Here is a 24,668-nt window from a genome sequence, read left to right as displayed (position 1 = left end):
GGTTAGTCGCTTCTTCACGATTTGAACATTTAATGTATGTTTATGTTTATGTTTATGTTTATTAAAACTTTTATAGCGCGCTCTATTACCACGGGGTATCCTGGCGCGGTGAGTAGATTGACAACAGAAGTGCTGGATCAAAACCTAAACGAACTGTTAGAGAGGGGCATTGAACAGATGAGTCTTGAGTTCCTTCTTAAACACATTAATGGTTGGTGAGGCTCTAAGGAACAGGGGGAGAGCATTCCAGGCAGAAGCTGCTTTAACGGAAATAGATTGGCCTCCCAGACGGGCGTATTTGAATTTAGGGGTGGCCAGTAAGCATTGATTGGCCGATCGTAGGGCACGGTTAGGAGTGTAGAATGAAAAACGTTTCTGCAAATACGTTGGTCCCTGGCCATGAACTGCTCTAAATGCCAACACAAGAATTTTAAACAAAATTCGATGTGGTATTGGTAACCAGTGCAAACTACATAGGTGGCTACGCACACTCAACCTCCTAGGGAGAGAGAAAAGCAGACGTACTGCAGCGTTTTGTATCACCTGTAGGCGATGAACCATGTACGCAGGTAGGCCACTAAATAAGGCATTGGCGTAGTCGAGCCGAGATAAAATCAGAGCTCGAAGAACAGACTCCTTGGCTGCCCTGGGCAGAAGAGGGAAAATCATATCGGTTAAATTATCTCTTTTTCCGGGATACCTTATCCTAATATCTATGTCCCTTGTATATACTTTTTTAGGTCATAAGTCTTGTGACCTAGAGTGACTCATGAATTATATTTAGTGATATAGAGAATTTGGTACTCTCTTCATGAGACAGCATGTACCCTTTGTCCATTGAGCCCTCATTACCTACGTATGCGCTTACTTTGGCCAAATATATTAACAATTCTTTTCTTCTATATAGTTGGTGGGACTTTCGTCCGCTTTTCTACATCTTCTTCTTTTGGGTGTCATGTACTGCTATGCAAAAATATTTTTTTGCTGTAGATTACATCGCATTACTAGCATCCTTACTGTATACAGCGGGGTTTCAGTCCGTTTACCATTCTTAATTGCGATGTGCCGCAATGCTAACTTTCTATGTTGAAGTTTGTATCAGGATGGCAGTATCCTCACTGTTGATGGTGGGGCCTTAGCCCGTTTTCTATTTCTAGTCTTCAGCCACCCCCACGACTTGCTGAAGGTTGTATCACAATGGCAGTATCCTCACGGTTCATGGCGGGGTCTTAGCCCGTTTTTTATTTTTAGTCTTCAGCCACCCCCACGACCTCTCTTTCGGGAATTCGCTTGTTATCGCGATAAGTCCCTCCTTGACCTAGTGTTTAAATACACGGTACATCACTGTGTTTTCATCTCTTAGCGGGTTGAAGAGTAGAAGGGCACGCTGGCCGGCATAAATTTGGAAACTAAGTAAGTTTAAGATAATTAACATTACTCGTTATAGGCCGGCCGAGTTGGCGCGGTAATTTATCTTAACTTTGTGCTCATTTATTCGTACTTTGTGTGTTACCACTAAGGCTACAACCACTTCCCCATCTATTTTCAGTGGGCTCGGAATGCATGTTTTTGTGACAGCAAACTGCTGACTGATAGCTCTGCCGAGTTTTAAGTGTATCGGCTGTTGGAACCTGTCTCTTTAAAAGGGTCACGTTTTAAGAATTACACACCTTGGTATTATTCTTGGCTATTACTTGTAGTATACTTTGTCAGAATGATATCGAGAGAGGAATCGCATGTCGGCATGCCCTATTCCGGTGTATAGCTTCATCGGCATACTTCAATGTTTATGGATGCCCACATTAACAGATGCATGAATTTGTACTATGGGCTTTTGAACACTTTGTAGCATTTTCTCTTAGTATATTGAGACACCCCTAGGGGGATGCGATATCAGTATTCTTTTTTCTGCTGGGCGCCTTCAATATAGAGACATAGTCTAGGACTATCCTCTTCTTTTCTCAACAATTTCGACGAGGATATGATAACCCCTACATCCGGTACAGAGTTTGTGATTCTTGTGAGTGATTTATTGATTATATCTCAAAGCTAAGATCTCGTTTTTTTTTTGACAGGATACTCGTATACACGTGTAAGCGCCTCCACATAAACCGCTTTTAAAAAAAGAAAATTATATAAAAATAAATTATATATAGAAGACACCACTACTACGGAGAAAACCTGCTTGCTCTAATAGGTGGGTGTTATCGAAGAGACATAGCCAGATATGAAATATCTTTTTGGAGTCACAGCTACTCTTCATTTTCCCTTTATTATATTTACTTTCAGTTGAAGAGAATACTATATCTTGATCCGGTGAAAGGATTCTGTATGATCTTTCAGCATCTTCCTCAGGGGTAACAGACACGTTCATGTGCATTTTACATTCTTGATAAAATAAGCAACATGGAGACTATAGTCTCCCTATCTGGTCTCTTTTTTCCCACAGAAAGCGACATTCAAAGACGCATAACTTAGGAGAATCGGAATAAGTACAGGATATAACCATAGAAACCCTTTTTGCATCAATATATGTGCTCTATTAACGTGAGCATTTCAAAATTAATCTCTCCACGTTGAGCATATCAATTGTTCAGATTTGCTCTTCAATTAATTAGTTTCATCATAGTTAAAGTTAATCATAGCTGATATGCCACTGTCACATTTGGCTTTATTCATGTTTGTCCCCCACAAAAGGTATTTTATTCTTGTTGTGTATAAATGTGTATGTTTATCTCTTTTTCTCAAATTCATATGCTGGTTGGTCACATTGGGGTACTAGGTGTTGTTTTTAACAATGTAACGTTATGATGCTATTCCTGTGTCCTTGATTGGACAATTTTTTGGTGACAATCTTTATTATATTGTAGGTCCCCTGGACATTTGGGTTGTTTATCTGGAAGAGGTCCTGAAGAAGGTGGCCTTGAGCTGGGAAACGCGCGTCAACCAAGTGCGGGGTCTCATACTAAGCCCTGAGACCTATATATTGGCAGGGTGTCTCTGCCATACATGATTCAGTCTCCTTGTTTCAGATGGCGTGGTGATGTATGTGGTTGGGGTGTGAATGTGTGAGTATGTTGTGATAGATTGTTTTTTACCAGGGGCGTAATAATCTGTTTGTACTGTATAAGAATATATATTTTTGTATATAATCATGTATTGTATGTATTTTCTACTATGTCTCTTTTCTTCTTTTTGTTTTGTTTGAATCATAAAATGTCTTTGTTAAACAAAAACTGTTTTATTAAAAAAATAATTTTCTACTAGCGATGCAATAAGAGAAGAAATTCCTATATGAAAGAGAAATGATAATTTAGAGAAAATGAAATAAACTTTACACTTCTTGAAAGAAATGAAATACAATGTTGTGCATTTGTCATCGATATTTCACTTTAAAATAGAGATATATTTACACTAGAGTTGTGTGGCCTCTTTTCCCTGGCCTGATTGAGTCTTGAGGGGATCCCATCACATTTGCTATTGGTTCAGAGACTTCACCATTGATACGTATTCGAGCCATTGGGTTGCTATATAACAGTAGGATCGCCTGCAGAAATGCCAACGCATCCCCATGCGCTGGAACACCGTGAACATAAAGTCCCATTGTAGGGAATCAAATGCTTTGCCGGCATCCAGCATCAACGCCACCACCTTATCTTTGGATTCAGTTAGTGCAGGATGGCAAAATGTTTGTAAATTATTTGTCATTGAGGGAGTGATCACAAAGCCCGATTGGTCTGGTAGGACCAAGTTAGCAAGGATTGGCTTTAATCATGTAGCGAAGTATCTTTGCCAGTATTTGTGTGTCTACATTTATTAGTCTGTATGGATTGCATCATTCTGGCTCTTTATCTGGTTTTAGTAGCGCGATTATTAGGGCTTCAGGGAGTGTCGGTGGCAGTATCTGTTTTTCATATGCTGCTATATACATAGCATGCAGATGTGGAACTAGTGTGTCTGCATATGTCTTTTAAAATTCAGCTGGTGAGCCGCCCCCTTCGGGCGCTTTACCGTTAGTCAAGTTGCGTATGGCCTCTACCACCTCCTCTACAGCGATTGGCTGTACGAGGTATTCTCTCTTGCCGTGCGACAGCCATGCCTGTGCTATGTCCTTTATGTAGTTAGTGGTATCTTCCATATTCACCGCTGCCAACAACCCACACAATTGACTATAAAAATCTGTAAATTGGGATAGGATGGCCTGAGTTTCGTGGTATTCATCTCCAGCTGTGTTTGTTATTTCGGTAATATGTGTTTGTGACTGTGGTTTAGCAATTTTTGCTGCTAAGGAGCGTCCTGGCCTCCCTCCCTCGAAATGTGATCTTGCTTTCCATCTTGTAGCACCTCCTGCTCAGCTACATTATAATACTCCATATGGGATTCCCTAATTTCGGCCAAAATCTCACAAACTGGACTTCGTGCATATCTCTGTTCTAATATTTTCAGTGTACCTTCTATATTGCCCAAATGCATACGTAACGTTTACAAGACCCCTGCCTGCACCCCCATGCATTGTCTCTGAATAGTGGCTTTGAATGCCTTCCATAATATCCCACCTCCTCCTCATTTTCTTGGAAATATCTCATGATCACATTTCCTATACTGTTTTTAAATACTGGGTCTAGTCGGGATGAGGCCTGCAGTCGTCATTGGAAGGGCAGGCGCCTATACATGGGAATTTGGAGCTTCAGCAGGACCGGGGCATGGTCTGACAGTGTTCCCGGTAGGTGAGCTATCTGTACCATCGATGTGCATACCTCCTGCATTGCTAACCAGCAGTCCAGGCCGGACCATTTGATATGTACTGGCGATATGTATGTCTATAAAACCCATAACATAACATAACATAACATATGTATGTCCCTTCCCTAGTCTCTGTTTTGTGCCCTCTCCACACACCCACTACCTCAAAGTCAGCCATGTTGTCTCGCATCACCTGGGCTGCCCGTTTTCCTTGCCAGACTCTTGTGGCTGATCTATCCAGCTCGGGATCTATGTACATATTTAGGTCTCCTCCCCACAGTACCGCATCCACCTGCAACGTATTTAGCCTGGCCCATATTTTGTTATAGAATTCAGGCTCATCAACATTTGGGCCATATGTATTAACTATTTTTACTCTAGTTCCCCCACGGCATCCTTGCACTATAATATATCTCTCTTCGTCATCTGTTTTGGTGTGTGTAAGCGTGAAGGGGTGTCCCTTTTTATAAGCAAAAGTACCCCCCCTGGAGTAAGAGGAGTAGGATGAGGCAATTCTTACTGTCACCCATCTGCTTCCTATTTTGTGTTCCGTGGCCCGTGCCAAGTGTGTTTCCTGCAATAGTGCAATTTATATCTTGTTTTGGTCTAAGTAAGCTAAAACGTTCCCCATTATATTCGGGTTATTCAGGCCTCAGACATTCCAGGTTAAGAATCTAAATTGGCCCGGGTGTCTTGTCTCTATTTTATATGTGGTGTTTGATGTCTGTGGGGAAGAATTTGGGTGAACCAGCAAGGAGATTCATATTGGACTTGCAGTTTGATACATTGCCCCTCACATACAACAACTATAAATTCACCCCCTCCCACTTCAACACCCCAATCATGCTGAAGTCATTCCAAGCACCCTTAATAACCCAACATTTCCACTTTAACGTTTGGGCTGTACCCTCTGAGGGTCCCTACAGTCCTTATCTCCCTCCAGGTGAGCGGAGGTGGCCAAGATACCATATTCATGTTGTCTAATATGTCAAACTTCAGCTATGGAGACTACTGTTTTATATTTCCAGTATTTCTTGTGGTGTAACCTTTTAGGCAACAACGGACATAGCATATCACCATCTGTGAGAATCTGCCCGGCCATATTACTTGGGTCCTGCTTTGGTTGTGCTGACTCTACTCATTGATTGGTTAATCCTCCTCCCTTTCAAGGGTCTTTGACTCATTGTATGCTTCACTTATGTTCTCCACATCCTGCTGAGCTGATTTCTGGTTTCTACTCGTCGCCCATGTAGCCTTCGGGTCTATTTCTTTTTCATGAGCTGCGCTTGCCCATATGTGCTTTTAGATATGCCATCGCCGCTTTGGGAGTTGTGAAGATTTTTGGCTTGACCCCTAGGTCATTTTGTAATCTCGCCGGGCACAGCATTGCATATGGTATTTTCTCTCCCTGTAGTTTCTTTTTCACTGTCGTGAATTCTCTAAGTGCCGCTTGGACTGTCGCTGTAAAATCTGGAAAGAAGGCAACCTGGTATTGTATGGCTAGCTGCAGCACAGTGCTTGATTTCTGTAGTTTAGAAGTTTGGCCACTATTGGCCGCAGCAGCACACCTGGTGGAGGGTGTGCCAGGAGAAGTGTGACTCAATGGTTAGAGCGGCAGACCCTGAAGCAGAGGTCTGTCGGGGGACCAGGGTTCAATTCCTGCCTCGGCGGGTCTTGGGCTAAATTTCCTCGGACCTCATAAATTCTCGCCTCGTGCCTATTCTAATCATGGGTCCCACTCTGCAACTCTGGGCAATAGCTTGCTTAATCTCCACAATGGCCCCAACAGCGCTGGGATGCCTGGCTTCACCTTGGGGGTGCCCAGGAGTGGACATTTCACATGGAAAAAGCCAGGAAGGGTTCCACAGTGGTATGCGTTACAGCGCCAGGACACCCCAGTTGGGGTATTAGTGCACTTTACAAGTACAAATTACATTACATTAATGTTCTGTACGGTCTTTTAACAATCACGACGGTGGGCAGTTGCTCAGCCCCAAATATGTTTCGCAGTATTGTTTTCACGTACTGTTCCATCTTTCCAGTGTTGGTCGATGCTGGTATTCCCGTAATGTATAGATTATTGCGTTGTGATCGTGCCTCCAAATCTTCATTCTTGCCTGTGTTCACTGACAGCACCTTTTCCATGTTAAAGCACTTCGTACAGGCCATTTTCAGCTGTTGACTGTTGTTTCTCTGCCTCTTCAATTCTGATCCCTCGTTTGTCTCGTTTGCTCGCCATATTGTCCTTACGCATATTTAACGCATCAATCTTTTCATCTATTGATAGCAGATTTGCTGCATTGATAGTAATGTCGCTTCCATTGTCATTGTTCCCTGAGTGGTGGGGTCTTGATATGAGTCCAAATGGGAGTACTGAGGAGTTTTGGCAAATCTTTTGGTCTCAAATGTGAGCTGTGATTGCTCTTTCTCTGCTTTCCCCATGTATTTTTATGCAAGACGCTTACCTCGTTTAGGTTTCGTCCCCCCGGTCTGTGATGTTTATAGTCCTGCCTCGCCTATGACAGCCTCTTCTGGGTCTTAGCTGATCTGGCCAGCAATTCTCTTAGATAGGTCCCAATGGGCCTCCAGCCTTTCTTGTCCCAAATCAGGTGCCTGGAATTCAAGGGCAACAGTGTGTGGTAGTTTTGGTGTCTGTTAGAAATGGGATTTCTGGTTAACTAAGACTTGCGCCAAAGCCAGGCAGAAACCACCACTCTAGTCAAGGCAAGGGAGTTACACGCTGAAGATAACCCCTGCTCACCTCCTTGGTAGCTTGGCATGAGCAGTCAGGCTTGTCCCAGAGGCAATGTGTAAAGCGTTTGCGCAACCCACTCAGACAGCAGCAACACACTAGGCACACCTCAAAAAAGGAATCCCACTCAAGGTTATATAAAAAATAGTCTTTGTATTATCATAAATACCTTAGAAACGTGATCACACATTTACACTGTGCCAACTGGCTACGAGGTAATATTCCCAGGGGATTATATACAGGACCAGGCAAACCGTACCATGGTCAGAACCATCAGAACAGGTAAGAAATCTAAAACACAACCAGTAACTACTGGTACCATAATGACCGTAGCAATATCACATGAGCATTAGACACCATCCTAAAATAGCATAACATGACATTAGGCAATAAATCACATTAGGCCCAAACCTCATTAGCATAAACACAGTATTCAATAACCTCCTAAGCATAAATGACATTTTAGGGGAATAAATCAGGGCACATAGATCACATTTGGCATTCAGCTCACATAAATCACATTATACCATCACCATCTACAATGACCCAGGCCATCTGGCTACACACGGGGGTTCAAAGGCTCTTTGTCTAGAAAGTCAGGCTCTTACCATGCCTCATGAGCCCCACTCTTGGACTCTGTTAAACAAATTTCTCTCACGTGACAGCTTCCTGCACTCTCGTAGGGTAGCTGGAAATGACACTGCCACCACTGTCCCTTGTGAGCCCCACTGAGACTCCACCACAAAGATTACTCCCACGTGGCAGCTGTCTGCCATGGTGGTACAGCTGGGAGCCAAACAAAGAGGCATGGGCACCACTGTGCCACTTGGGTCCCGCTCCGGGACTGGGAAAACAAAAAGTGCCCCCTTGGTACACTAGGGCCCTTCAAGTGCCACTCCGGGGCACCAACGAAGCCTGCCTTCAGGACCACTCAATGGAGCTTCTCTTTGGACTCACTGGTCTCCTCTGGGCCGCTCCCAACTCCCGCCATGCCTCAAAGAGCCCCCACTCACCGGGTTCTTCTCCTCGTTGGAAGGCAGGCTTGGCAGCATGCGGGGCTTTTTCCACCAATGCGGGAGCCGGTTAAGGGACGCACTGACTTCGGGACTCCGTGGAGACCCGCCCCACATCAGTCACCACATTGCCTGACTTCCTCACTGGCCGCAGTGCAATTAGACGGTCAACTTAGCCCCACCCACAATCAGGCTAGGCCTCCTGGCTTCGGGGCAGCTTCTCCTCTTCTCTGCGGTGCAATGCGAGGCAGGTTCCTGTTTTTAGATACCGAAATGCGGGGTGGGCTCCCGCGGTCTCAAGCCACCACAGTGCAGGGTGTGCACCCGCTCCTGCGGCATAAATGCTGGGTGGGCTCCCGCTCCCCAGCAACACCATCTGACTCCTCTCTCCAGCTCCAAACACCATCTGCACTCTACCATTCCAAAAACCAGCTGACCTGAACCATTCAAAAAAACTGACTGACCTGAACTGTTCCAAAAACCAACTGACTACTCCGCCTCTTCTGCACTTCGCTAATATGGAATGTTCTCTCCTCATGGAAATTTCCAACAGAAACTACCTCCCACCGACTTCCGGTGCCAGCTCCGAGGCTCTCCGCGCAAATGAAGTAGCCACTTGCATGTTGCGTCTAGACCCAAGAGACAAACACATTCTTTTCGATAAGAACCGGTCTCCGCTGGTTTTCCCCTAGCACAGAACAGGCTTAACTATAAACATCACCTTTACCCCAGAGAGCTTCTCAGTCAGCAGAGGCAGAAAGCAAACTGGAGTCTCTCTGGTTCTGGGCCTTGTAGGCCCGAAAAGGATTAAATAAACACTTAGCTCTATACACAAACCCTACTAATAGGTAATATAAAGTCAGAACTACAGGATCCACCCTCTACTATAGGTAGAATGATGAAAGGACACATAATTATGTCAAAGCCAATAGATGGATTAGAGTCAGAAATAAGGGATCTATCATCATATAAAGCGGCTATCTCTAGTTTATGCTTCTAGGTCTGAAAAGAGGCCTAAAAGGACCAAAACAAGCTGAGAATAGGGATCTAGGATGGTAGCAAGCTTAAAGTCACCATCACTCAGAAATAGAACCAAAAACCCGGTCACAACAATCACACAGCTCTCTTTCTTTGTATCTCCCATTGTGCACTTCGTAACTGTGGGAGGGTTCCAAAGCAGCAGTCAGTGCCAGTGATCATCTCCCTTGAGCGGGTCTTCTGTCTCACTGATTTACCAAAGGTGCCTGGGTTATTCCATTGCCATTTTGTGCTGCAGGTTGCTTGTCAGCTTTGGGAGTAGGCCCCTCCACTGTCATTGATCTCCACTAGCCTGGGGCGTCGCTTCTCCTTCGCTCTGTGCGGCCCAGCAGTTTGGTCTCTCAGGCACTCCTGTTCTTTCTGCTCGTGGCACGGCTCTCTCTTGCCATCTCTCCTGTTGTCAGCTTTGTGCTGGCTGTAGGGTTTCAGAGCACCCATGATCCACTCTCTTCAATGGGACTGCTGTCTCGCTATTTTCCCAGAGGTGCCTGGGTTATTCCTCCACCATATTGTGCCGTGGGCTGCCTAAGCATGGGCGAATTTTGCGGATCTCGCGTTCGCGAATTTTGCGGATTTGCGGATTCGCAATCCGCAAAATCCGCGAATTCCCGCGAATTTGCGGATTTTTTTTTTTTTTGTGTTCGCCCGTGTTTCTGCCAGTTCGCGAGGGTTTTTACAATTTCGCAATTTGCGAACTTACCTGTCGGGTCGCAAGTTTTGCGAACTTGTTGTTTCTACGTGTCCAGCCTGTTTGGGACACTCTTCTTCATCACTGCCACTCTCTGTCACCACTGCCACTCTCTGACTACTCATGCCACCCTCTGGCCCACCCATGCCACCCTCTGTTTCATCACCACACCCTCTGGTTGTCCAGTGTACATTATTTTCGGCAAAGCAAAGCACACCTTCCCTGCCTCAAGTGACCTGAATTAATTTGGGGCTGATTAATGTGTCACAGAATATTTTTTTAGCTGGCACCTGCTTCCTTAGTGCGCCCTGATTAGTGATCTTTTGCACTTGCTAAGTGCTTTCATTGTTGCAAAATTAGTTACAACACCTGCCCTGCCCCAACTGACAATAATGAATTAGGGGCTGATTAATGGATTTTAACTTCCAGCCTGGCTCCTGCTTGTCTCCCTTAGCTGTAATTCAGGACCTTTGTGGCATATGTGTAACTATTCTGAGGTTCAGAGCAGGGTCACATAATAGTTTCAACTGGCAACTGAACTCTGGAGGGGCCCCTCAGGAAGCACTACAGGAAATGGCTACTAATGATTAGCCTGAACTTTTGAACCTGGTAAGTAGTTACTTTCAGTTTTGCTAAGATCGTATTTCTGCAATTTTGCACTTATTCGCGGGGCGCGAACTCACGCGAACAGTGCGAGCAGTGCGAGCAAAATCCGCTGCTCGCGGATTTGCGGATTTTGCGGGAGATTCGCGAATCTCGCGGATTGCGAATTTCCCGAAAATCCGCAAAATCCGCGAGCGGAACGGATTTTCCGCCCATACCTAGCCCGGCTGCCCAGCCGTTGCCCTTAGTGCGTTTCTGAGTTATTTATCAGCAGCCTATTGTTATTTTTTTGTTGCCTATTCTATCAATAGGTTTCATCTCCCATGCTTCGTAGGTGGCTTGAATGTCAGAAATATCCCAGGATAAAAGGAGGATTAATTCACTCTGCAGGCAGAGCTGCACTATTCTGCGGCCATCTTTCAGTGGGCTATCTAGTGCTCCCCAAACAACTGGGCTCATCCTGGTCAAAGCTTTTACCTTCTGACTTAGTCTCAGATATGGAAGTTAAAACCCTCAGCGGGACAAGCTTGCAGGCTGTATCCGTCAAAAACCTCCTAAAACCAGATAACTGCTGCTCAAGGACCCACTAAAGCCATTGGTTTTTGCAGGAAAGGTTCACAGTGGGAGAAATACAAATTTTGCAGCTGAAGAAGTCATCATTTGTGGTGGAAACATTTTGCTCTTCCCCCTGTCAAGATTTCTACCTGCAGACCTTATGTTTTTTATCAGGTCAGAATCCTCCAGTGAGGCAAGCCTTAAGCAGGATTCTACACATTTTCCAGACACATTTAAAGCAAGGTCCTACTGAGGTCTAGAGGTCTTGGAAGTCCAAAAATGTTTTCTAAGTTTTCTTGATCACGACTAAACTCAGGAACAGGAATTAGGGGCCAGGAGTCACTGCAACAGGAGCAACCAGCAGCTTATAGTCCAGTCCAAGCTACTAAGGGTCAGATCTGAACTTCAGGAAATGGCCCCATGTAGGTTGCTCTATCTTGATAGCCACACATGAAGATAGCCAACTGAACCTTAAAGTCCTGAGTACTAGCAAGACCAGATATAGCCCTTCATAGTCCTTCAGGTATCCACACAGGTCTTAAATAGAAAGTCCAGTCATTCTCTCTTCTTCCATGGGTCCAAAGTGTTCTGATGAGCTGTGTGTGATGTACGAGTTTTGAAGGTTTCGCTAGCCTATGGGTGAGTGTGACACCGGGATACTCTCCAACTAAAAAGAAAAACATATCCTACAGTGCACTATTCCAAGGCAAATGCAAGCTAGGGGAGTGTTTAGGGAAGAAACATAATCTGGTACCATTAATTAACAACTTCGAAGTGGGAAATAGGAACAAGAACGACCCTAGACCATTGAGGGTATCTCTTCAGCTAAACGGGAAACTCGCAAAACAACTGGAAAGACTGGGGGTTCCAACCGGAGAAGAGCACCATGAAGTTTTGGGGAGAATAAAATGATGTACAAATTTAGGTGTAAAACTCCTGGTTTGGATTAAACAAAAAGAATGGAGCTCCTCAGGCACAAGCCTTGAATCCCCACTGGAGAGATGGAAAACACTCTTAGAATAATTAAAATCCGTTCTTTTGAACGTCCTGGAACCTTCAAAGCACAGGCCTATTATCCCCAATGCCTATCAGCAAAAAATAAAATCAAGGGCCTTAGTTCAGACCAAGCCCAGTCTCTCAAAGGCCTTGAAGGCAAGAAGAAAAGGAGTCCCAAATTCACAAACACCAGTAATAACAGCGCTACGCAGGGAGCACAGAAAGGAAGTATGGGAAACACAACAAAAAAACATTGAGGCTGAGTGGCTGAAAATATTTAATCTTCTCATAGAAAAGGGACACATCCAACTTTGGAGATACATTAAGCAACACAGCCATAGCGGACAGTTCAAAGAAAATGGGGTGGCAGCCTCGGAGTGGGTCAAATACGCAAAGCAACTATATACAACACATCAGAACAGGTCTTACACCCAAATACAACCAACTCCATTGGAAATACCAAAGGTGTTAAGACTCTTGTCACCACAAAGGTCGAGATAATCAACCTAATAAAAAAAATGAGAACAGATGGTGCCCCAGGCCCAAATGGAGTCCCTGCAGCAGTGTTCAAAGCCTCTCAAGGATTCTAGGCAGAACAATTAACATCACTCTTTAAGCATGCACTTGCCACTTCTATCGTTCCTTTGTCATGGAAAGACTCAATACTTTTTCCCATTCATAAAAAAGGGGACCGTACGAAACCTGAAAACTACCGGCTTGTTGCTCTATTGGATATAGAAGTGAAGGCATATTCCGGAATTCTGTTGAAAGTACTAAAAAACTGGGTAAAGGATAACAACATCCTCCCCTTCTTTCAAACCGGCTTCAGGCCTCAAAGCTCTACCATAGATAACATCTTAGCACTGGGACACCTGTCACTCCGAGCGACCCAGCCATCACAATTACCCCTATTTTACTGTTTTGTTGATTGCAACACAGCCTTCGATCGAGTTGACCGTGGGAAGCTGTGGGAAAAACTGGACTCCTGGGGCAGTTCTCAAAACCCCATCATGAGGGGACCTGGGTTTGTATCAAAACCAGTCAAACAACTGCAATAACTTAGGTTCCAACCAATAATGGTCTCAAACAAGGATGCATTCTCGGCCCTCTATTTTTTAATCTGTATACAGCTGATCTCGGCAAAGCCCTGGAGGGGACAAATCTATTAACACCAAAGCTGGGGAATGAGCGACCCCAAATCCTCCAATACGCAGATGACATAGTCATAATGGCTCACACCAGGACAGGCCTACAGAAAGCCTTAGAAGCTCTGCACAGGTTTAACCAGAAGAATAATCTCTTGGTGAACCAAGAGAAGACCAAGATAATTATCTTTGGGAAGTGCCACCCAAAAAAGACAGCACAATGTCGCCTAGGAGACCTACACATTAGAACATGCAGAAGTTATAACTACCTGGGTCTCAGGTTATCTGACGGGGCCAAACCTACAGCCCATCTGAAACATCTAAGGAACAAGGGGGGCAGCATGAGAAATCTCAATAGACGTCTACAGAGGTCGACTGCTGAACCCATCCTGAAAGTTTTAAGGGCAAAATTAGTCCCCTCTCTGAACGACGGCCACCTAGCCTACCCCGGAGCCTTCACTAAGTTTCTTATAAACCACCAAATTTCTGCCTATAAGAAGGTTCTAGAACTTCCACGACAGGCCAGGAAAGCAAGAGTAAGGTTGAAGCTGCGTCTCACCTGTCCAGACATCAGCTGCTTAGGGGATATTCTAAAATACTACATTAGCACCCTGCGTGCTCCATTAACCTCCCTGAAAAGGCTAAGTAAAACAATCTTTGAAGAAGGATGATCTCCATGGCAGGTTCAGCTGGCAGAAGCCATAGAATCACTAGAAATAAATGCTTAAAATTTGCACAATTTAAATATTTCAGTAACCGCATGGAAAAGAACAGTGAATACACAGGTTAAGAAAATATCCCACGAAAGAGATCTAGAAAGCTCCATCATCCAAATCTCTCAGCACTGGACACTTCTTACACATAGGGCAAACCACAGCCATACTTTGAGCAAGCACTGACAGTCCCGGCCTGGAAAAAAACCCCTACATGAGACTTCTCGCACTGCCTATTGTGAATTTTAACCAAGCCTGGACCCGGAAGGCAATTCAGCTGCATGTCGTCTTTGTAGTTACCATTGTGAATCCTGGCTCCATCTGCTATGCTGCTGCCCAAAGCTGGCTAGCGAGCGGCACCGGCTGGTTCTTCCCATCTGCAGGTCCTACGGCCTTGTACGATGCAGAGAAGCCTTAGACTTTTGTTTTTCTGCCAAAACAGCACAAACAGTTGCACGGCTAGCAAAATTTACTGGATCAATCCGGGCAGCCCTGTCACAGAAAACGGAGTCACAAAAAAGAAACCAGCTGGTCATCAAGCAAGAGAAACTATGACAATACTCCCCACAAAGTTTTCTGCACTTGCACTTTATTGTCAGTTTGGATAAACTGTTTTTAATGTTTTAATGTTAAGCTCTCCTACAGTTCGTAGCAAGTTGTGTGGGATCTTAACTTTTCTTTTTTTTCTGTTAGATTATTGTAATAATAGTATATTGTAACAATTTTAAGTAATTGCATAATAAAGCTTAACGTACAGTACATTCTTCTGCAGCTACACCTAAAAGGTGTTGGGACCAGCTCCACTCTTACTGGACTAGTGCCAAGTTGGCTAAAGAGGGCCTACAAGGCAAAATGATGTTCTTCTCCAGGTCTCCCTGTTTATTGAACTGGCAGGCTTCATTTTAGCCCCTTTAAAGATAATAAAGATAATAAAGTTCGTGGCCATGCCCAGCTGTCCTAACTGAGCAGATATATGTTGCATATCGCACACCCTGTGAAAAGGCCTAATCTATAGTTTCTGCTCTGCTTTTACACCTCATTAAAGAGAAGCAGTGGCAGGGTAATTTGCCAAAAGGCTAATGCTAGTCATCCTGGATGCCCAGGCAGGTAAACTATGACTTTTAAGAAGTCACTTTTCCTAAATGCCTATTAAAAATCCAATTTTACCTCTGAATTGGATGTTTAATACACCTTAAAAAAAAAACCTGGGTCTGAATGTTAAGAGCCTCCCAGGCAATGATTGTCTAGCACTTATAGAAGCTGCGCAAGTCTCCCGCCAACTAGGTCGTAGAAGGAAACAACAGATCCCTGTCATATTTGACCTTGCTTGCTTTAATAATCATACCTTCCATTTGCAGGGACTGAATCACTTCTAGGAGGTGTCTTAGGTGGTCCTGCTAGGTGGAGCTAAAAGCAGCAATACAATTAAGGTAGGCTGCAATCAAGTCCTCTCACCCGGACATGCCCTGTTGATCAGTCCATGGAAGGTGGCAGGGACATTCTTTAGCCTAAAGGGCATCACTTTAAATTAACGGAAGTTAAAGTGGTGCTCAGAGATTGAGAATAATGATCTGTCTCTGGCACCTTCAGTTAGGGCAACCTGTTAGTACCAAAAGCTGTAATTAAGCTCATCATCTCTGTGGATGGGGTGAGCATCTACCTTACTGACCACATTGAGCCCCTGTAAGCAGAGCAGAACCATAGCCCATGGAGTACCCCCTTTTGGGGTTGATTTGGTGTCAGTACCACTGGAATGGATCAAGGACTGCAAGAAGATTCAATCACCCCTAGGGACATCATCTTGGCTGCTTCCTCCTTGATGCTAGCCCTCACTGGGTCAGATCAGATGTCAGTAAGAACATAAAAGCAAACTGTCCTATTGGTCAGGGTAGGGGAGAACACAACTCCCTCTACTGAGCTATTCTTTGCATTGTGCGACCAGAGCACAGGACAGGAGGGGCTTACTCTCCTCTACCATTCCTCTATCAGTCACCATCAACATAGTCACATCTGCTTTCTCAAAGTGGGTCTTCAGGGAGATGACATAGATCACCAGTGCCTAGGTGGTTGCCAATGTTCACAAGATAAGTGATCAACCCACTTTTTCCTGATCAGTGTAGGGCCCAGTCCACTTGCCCTGGAGGGCGCTTGGAGCCACAAGCTCCACAACCCCTACTTTCTGATCAGGTTGGTGTTCTACCAATGTTGCTTTTTAATCATTTCATTGTTTGATCAGCTCTTGACTGACCTTTAGATTTTAGTTAGTCCTTTCATGAACTCAGCTATCCAAGATCTCAGGCCCGGCATATAGTCCATAATGTCCTAGTTGGGTCCAAGATTTAAAGGATCTCCACAGGGTGCCTATACGGATGTTCAAAGGGGCTGAAGCCCACTCCTTTCAAGCATACCTCCCTGTAGACTAACAGAAGGGAAGCTGATCAAACATCCTAGTTCTGCCTGAGTTTTTCAGTTAAATCCATGAGCATGTCTTTAAGGGTTTTGTTGAATCTTTCAAGAAGCCCATTGGTTTGGGGATGATAAAGTGTGGTGAATTTGTAATTCACCCAACATTCATTGCATGTGGCATTCAAGGGTGCCAACATATCGTATATATTCTATACAACATTACCATATTGGGCAAACCACACTCTGGTTAAGATACCAAGCAGTGCCAGGGTCACCAGGGGTCAGTTAGCATCCTCAGAGGTATAACCTTAGGGTACCTAGTAGAGGTGGGTGAGTCAATAAATGTACAGCGAGAGATGAGATAGTGCTGAGCCGAAAGTCTGAAATGGCTCTAAGAGCACATGTATGACCCAAGCACTGAAACTGTCTGCCCTGTAACTCATGAAGCAAATAGCTTGCAAAATATGATAAAGAATCTTATAAATTCGAAAAAGTGTATTTTTGTAACATGCAAAAGCATTTTACCTTGGTACAAAACATAATATCATTACAGTGAGAGGTACTTATTAAAAGTGTCCGCTTTTAAACGTGAATTTTGAAACCTTTCTGTCAATTCCCACTCTGATGACAATAATGTTAGTGAACAAAGAGGCAAGTTAGATGTAATACACACCAAGTGTGTAGCCTAGATTCCTATTACAGATAGATCAATATAATGTCATGGTCCACTACTACAAGAAAGAACATGATCCCTGAGGTTCTTTTGAGGTCTACGGCCCAACAATGTAAGCTGCTTTGGGGACACCAGTCTTTCCATCACAGTGGTAATGTTGGCTACTCTGCACCTCAAGACTTCTATTGTGGTCCTATCAATGGCTGACCACTACTTAAATTTTACTAATTTGGGAAGTAATGCATCCAGGGCTTCATTAGTCTCCCCACCCATGGATACTAATATGGCTTCAGTCACCTTATTTAATCATAACCTGTTATTTTCTTTTCCACTTGTTGACACACTTCTTTTTTCTGTTGGTCAAGGGCTTGCTACAATTTTATGGAATGTTATTTGTGAGTCAGTTTGTACATACAGTATAACTATTTTCTAATGACTGACAACGTCTGTTCTCCAGCACCTTATTTACCACAAGAGAGTTAAATGGGTTACAGGGTCTGAAGCACTGATTATGCCATCCTGAGTGACCGAAGAAAAAAAGATGACAGCAGTCCTGCCACAGCAAACTGTATGAGCAGTGAAAACTTCTCAAACTCAACTTTGTCCTCAACACGGGTAGCCAGGTCACATCACTACTTTTAATGTATGCTAGTTTCCCCAAAGGTACTCCTCCTGTGCCAAGCTGGCTTGTATGTGATAATGCTTGCTAAGTTAGGGCTACTTACTGCTGATGTTATTTTTTTCTCCCAAGGAAGCATTCTGCTTCCCCACAGCTGAAATCTCTCAGAAAAATCTGAAATGAGTACAACAAAAGGGTCCTCAATTCCAAAAAGGAATTCTTTAGATCGAAACTGGACAACACCAAAAACAGACCACGGAAACCATTTGAGATGTCTAAGCAACCATCCAATAAGTTGGCCAAATCTGCCCAAGAAACTACTAAAACTCAACTGAGTTTCGAAGAATTTTCAACATTCTTCACCGACAAGGCCAATACACTAGAGAGCTCAGGATTGCAGCCGACAACATTCCCAGTCAACCACCTACACTGAACAAGGCTGCCACGACGAATGATCATGATAGCGAGAAAAACAAGGCACAATGGGCAACCTTTGAGCTCTATGACCAGAATACCATTACCAAAACTCTCTCAGATATCAAACCTAATAACCAATACAATGACCCACTCCCCTCTAAATGCCTAAAAGAATCATCCATGTTGTCGTCCCAATATGGACAAAAATAATAAATGCCTCACTATCTCAGGAATAGGAATCACACTGGATAAGAACCTAGACATGAAAGGCCACATTAAATCAGTGGCAAAAAGTGCCTGGTTTCACTTAAACTATATTAGAAAAATGAAACCACTCATTTCTACGGCAGACCTCAAATTGGAAGTCCAGTTCTTAGTTATTTGAAGGATTGAATATGGATGTACAAATTTAGCAGGTCTATCAAAAACTTCCACAGCACCACTAAAAGCATGTCTCAATGTGGCCGCAAGACTCATTACTGGATCTAGGAAATATGACCATATCTCCCAACACCTGAAAGCCTTAAACTGGTTACCATATGAATCCAGAATTCAACTTATATTGGCATGTATTACCCATAAAGTGCTCCACTACAAAACACCAAGTTACCTAGCCCAGATAATTGAGCTATCAGGGGGAAGCAGACCAGCCAGAAGTGCCAGGGAGCAGCTGCTGAAACCACCCATCTTTCGGAAGAAGAAAACGTATAGCAGAGCTTTCTCTGGAGCAGCCCCCAGAATCTGGATCGCTCTCCCTCCAAACATTAGAACAATTTCAAACACAGCAACATTCAAGAGGGAGGCGAAGATCTTCCTAATGAGCTAGTTCCTTCCTTAGGCAAGACTGTTTATCACCAACACCGTGATATAGGTGTTACCAATATAGAACAACAACGTATGTAGAGAAAAAGTCACCAGTTAAGTTGAGAATAGTCGTTAACGGTACAGTACTACTCGGGACTTGTTTTGATGCAGAAATTCACAGTAAAAGACACTTCAGAACCATTAGTATAGGAATACTGTCACACCTTGTACACTAATCAGTTCCAAAAAGTGTTATTTGAAACCGAGAAGATAAACATTTCCAGGTAAATTAGATATATATGATACTGCTGCTATTCAAGTTGCCCCTATGGCCCCCAGGAAGGAGCTGGGAAGAAAATGGCACAAGGTTACATGCGCCACCTTGGACCCGATATTCCATTTTCAGTCGGAGTACCTCTCCTCGGACATTGATGAAAATGTCTCTAGGTTGAATGCTACCCTCGTTGAAGCGATTGAGTCTATCGCCCCCCAGAAAATCATCACCTCCTCAAGGTCGCGACCCGCGGCTCCCTGGTTTTCCACCTCCCTCCGGGAGGAGAAAAGCAGATGCAAGGCTCTCGAACGCAAGTGGAGATTAAACTACGACCTCGAAGCCAAACTTCTATATAGAACGGCCCTAAAAAAATTCCTTAAACAAAAAAAAAGCGCGATGAAAGACCACTTTGCCTCTCAAATTAATAAAGCTAAAAATTCATCTAAAACGCTCTTTAGCATTGTTAAAGATTTTATTAACCCTCCGGCCAGGGCCTCCCAGAATACAGCGAGACAGGCTCTTTGCGAGGGACTCTCAGACTACTTTCTTGAAAAGATCAATAAACTCTGTGTCTCCTTCCCCACAGGGCCTGTCACCTTGCCTTCCCCCACTTGTCCCCCAGAGTCACCGTCCTTTCTTTCATTTAACAAACTTAACCAGGACGAGGCTATCAGACTACTTATTCACTGCAAATCCGGTGCCCCCTCTGATCCTGTCCCCGCAAAAATCATGGGAGAACTGGCGCCTTCACTCGCCTGCCCCTTCCTCTCCATCTGGAATGCCTCCCTTCACCATGGCTTCTTCCCCACCACCTGGAAGGAGGCCTTGGTGATCCCTATTTTAAAGAAAACAGACGCAGATCCCACTGTTTTTGCTAATTATCGTCCCATTTCCCTTCTTCCTAAACCCGCCAAGGTTCTGGAAAAAGCCGTGCAGCTACAACTCACGGAATACCTAGAAAACCATTCTCTGCTGCATGGATCACAATCCGGATTCAGAGCCGGATTCAGCACTGAGACGGCCCTGCTGGAAGTATCCGAAACAATTCGAGAATGCGTGGACAGGGGCGAGGAGGCCATGCTGGTTCTCCTCGACCTGTCCGCAGCATTCGATACGGTCTCTCACCCCATCCTCCTTGACCGACTTAAGCAGATAGGCATTGGTGGCACTGCCTTCAGCTGGATCGAGTCCTTCCTCTCATCCAGAAGTCAAAGGGTACTGCTGCGTCCCTTCAAGTCTGAGAAAAAGCCTCTGTCATGTGGGGTGCCGCAAGGCTCCGCCCTCAGCCCCCTGTTCTTCAACGTCTATCTTGCCCCCTTGGCCGACGTTGTGGAGTCCTACGGAGTCAGGGTGGTCTCTTACGCTGACGACACACAGTTGGTGTTCTCCTTCAGGGACCATTCGGACTCCGCATTCGTCAATTTTCGCCAATGCCTTAACAACATCAGTGTCTGGATGACCGCGAACCACCTCAGATTGAATGCAGATAAAACGGAGGTTCTGTTTTTTAATCAGAAAACCTCCATCCCCTCCTCTTGGTGGTGGCCCACGGCGCTCGATCCCGCCCCGTCCCCCGTTCACTCGGCTCGGAATCTTGGTTTCCAATTTGATGACTCCCTGTCATGCAAAACCCAGGTAAACAAAGTCACCTCCGCCTGCTTTATGAAACTACGCATGATAAGAAAAATCCTTCCCTATCTCCCCCTGGATTCCCGCCGTACAGTCACCCAAGCCCTCATCACGTCCCACTTGGACTATGCCAATAGCCTCTATGCTGGTGCCCCCCAGTACCTGATAGGCCGGCTGCAGATTGTCCAGAATGCTGCAGCCAGACTGATCGGTAATATCCCGTACCGTCAATCTGTTTCTGCTTATCGGAGGGAACTCCATTGGCTTCCAGTGGCTAGCCGCATTCAGTTCAAGGTCCTCACCCTCACCTATCGAGCCTTCAACGACTGTGGACCTACTTATCTGAAAAAACGGGTCTCGATTTCCCGCTCCACCAGATCCCTGAGATCTAATGACCTCCGCCTCCTGATCTCGCCCCGTTTTAGATTATCTAGAACTGGTGGCAGAGGGTTCAGTGTCATTGCTGCCAAATTGTGGAACTCCCTTCCAATTGAGCTGAGATTCTGCCCCTCTGAATCCATCTTCCGAGCCAAACTTAAAACCTGGCTCTTTTCCGGACTTTAGTCTCTCCACTGCTCCCCCTGTTTCACTCCCCCTTTCCCTTGGTAACTCTGGATTTTAGCGCCGGGACACCCCTTCGGGGGTAGCTGCGCGCTCTATAAACTACATAAAATAAAATAAAATAAATATTTCAAACCTATATATATATGTGAAAACATTTACAGCACGGCAGCCCTGCTGTGGAGGGGAGAACCATCTCAGGACAAAACTGAGAGGCTGGGAAATTGAACCTTTCCTATCCTATGCAGTGTGGCACACCTGAAAAGCGAAGAATAGTGCATTGAAACTTGGGACCTTACTAAATGGAAAAACATGCATTTAAACATTGGTTGCGCATGGAACATTATGCTCTCTAAAGGACTATATTTCCCAGCATGCAAAATTGAATAATCGCGCACTAAGCGCAGCCCATCTGGGGCTGGAAACCAATAAAAAAATGCTAAAACGAAGTTGAACAGAGAGTTTTTCATGGAGCAAACCAAGGAGCCTTTGAAGAAGGGGGAAACAGCCCTGAAATGCGTCGGCACTAATATAATTATACCCAAGGGACGAGGCATGCTGAAACACAGAGCCGGATGGTTGGTGAGCCACTGTGTTCCCCCTTGCAGCTTTTGGGCATCGTAGTTATAGTTAGGATTTTTTTCAATGCAAAATCTCAAAATTCTATTTGGAATAACTTTGACGCCGGTTGACGAATCTGCCTGACAATTTCCTCAAAATGGACTCGTCGAGCTTCGGTCCTTCCCTGAAAGTTTGGGGGGGATGCGTCAAGCGGGGGTCGAGATAAAAGGGGGTTCCCAAAACACGTTTTCCCCATGTTAATTTCCCTAGGGCGGTCAAACTCATTTTTAGCCCGAACGGCTGAACGGATTTACACCAAACTTGGCAAAATTGTAGGGACTGGTAGCCCGATGTGCCTTTGCTATGGCTCAAGATATGTGCTCCAGTGGATTTTGAGTAATTTAGGTTAAAAAAAATATATATATCTATAGGCGCGCCCCGGTACGCGCACCGGGGAGCGCACCGGGCGTGCTACGCGACTTGCGCATGGAAAGCTGATTGGCTCACGGGTGTCTGTAAACATTCGAAACAGTCCGGAGCGGCCGCCATCTTGTGTCTCGGTAGGATCGAGACACAACATTATGCTCTCTAAAGGACTATATTTCCCAGCATGCAAAATTGAATAATCGCGCACTAAGCGCAGCCCTTCTGTGGCCGGAAACCAATAAAAAAATGCTAAAACGAAGTTGAACAGAGAGTTTTTCATGGTGCAAACCAAGCAGCCTTTGAAGAAGGGGAAGCAGCCCTGAAACGCGTCAAAATCTTGCGCCTGCCTCACAGCAGGCGTAAGACTGACGCAAGCCCTTTCACATGGGGCTTTCCCCATGTGAAAGGACACATTACTGGAGTTGCGTCACTTTTGTGACACACTCCAGCAATGCGTCACTTTTGCGCTTACAGATACGTCAGAAATACTGACGTATCTGTAACTCCTTGCGACATGATTCATCATACATTAATATGACGCATCAGGAATGTCGTAAGGAGTGCGCACTGAAAAGTGACGCATCGCTGTTTTCACGCAGCGATGCATCACTTTTCATAAATGAGGCCCCCACTTTATTCACTGTGTCACCTCTACGACCCTTTCTTGCGTCAATACGTCCCTTTTGCATACATTACACCTGACGTAGGAATAATGTGGCGCAGGAGCTTACAAAGTGACGCAACTACCTAGATGCGTCACTTTGTAAATATGACTGAATAAGGTGCATTTTTACAGCACAAAAAGTGACACTCCGGTGGCGTTAAAGTGACGCATGGCCTCATAAATGAGTCCTTCAGTCTTCTACTCATGCGTCATATTACATTTATGACGTATTATGTTGGAAGTTCTTACAGATACGTCAGTATCTGTAAGCGCAAAAGTGATGCATTGCTGGAGTGTGTCACAAAAATGAAGCAACTCCAGCAATGCATCCTTTCACATGGGGCCAAGCCCCATGTGAAAGGGCCTGCGCGCCTGCTGTGAAACAGGCATAATATTTGGAAGCAACAGCGTCATAAAAGTGACGCAGTGATATCTCATAGATTTCACTGCGTCACCTCTACGACCCTTTCTTGCGTCAATACGTCCCTTTTGGATACATTACACCTGACGTAGGTATAATGTGGCGCAGGGGCTAACAAAGTGACACATCTACCTAGATGGGTCACTTTGTAAATATGACTGAATAAGGTGCATTATTTACAGCACTGGTGCGTCACGAAAAGTGACGCACCGGTGGCGTTAAAGTGACGCATGGCCTCAAAAATGAGGCCTTTAGTCTTCTACTCATGCGTCATATTAAATTTATGATGTATTATGTTGGAAGTTCTTACAGATACGTCAGTATTTCAGACGTATCTGTAAGCGCAAAAGTGATGTATTGCTGGAGTGTATCTCAAAAATTATGCAACTCCAGCAATGCATCCTTTCACATGGGGCCAGGCCCCATGTGAAAGGGCATGCACGTCTGCTGTGAAACAGGCGTAATATTTGGACGCAACAGCATCATAAAAGTGACGCAGTGATATCTCATAGATTTCACTGCATCACCTCTACGACCCTTTCTTGCGTCAATACGTCCCTTTTGCATACATTAAACCTGACGTAGGAATAATGTGGCGCAGGGGCTTACAAAGTGGCGCATCTACCTGTTATGTTAAAATGCGTTTGTATAGCGCTCGGCTACTCTAAAAGAGTGTCCCGGCGCTTTCCACGGGCTGAGGTGTAGAACAACATAACAAGAAAAACAGATTCCACAGAGGAGGAAACCCGCCTAAACAGAAAGATTAAAAAGCCAGGTCTTCAAATTTTTTCTAAATTGAAGCAGATTGGGGATACTGCGAAGTGCCAGTGGAAGCGAATTCCACAACTGGGGGGCCTTGAGGTTAAAACAGCACCCCCCAATGCGGGCCTTCCTCACACGCGGGACCACAGCAGTAAAAAGGGATTCAGAACGCAGTGAGCGAGCAGGGCGATAGAAAACCAATCTC

The sequence above is a fragment of the Lissotriton vulgaris genome, chromosome 3_1, assembly GCF_964263255.1.
Source record: "Lissotriton vulgaris chromosome 3_1, aLisVul1.2, whole genome shotgun sequence".
Lineage (NCBI taxonomy): Eukaryota > Metazoa > Chordata > Amphibia > Caudata > Salamandridae > Lissotriton > Lissotriton vulgaris.
The sequence above is the reverse complement of the archived record's forward strand: the minus strand, read 5'-3'. Positions refer to the sequence as shown.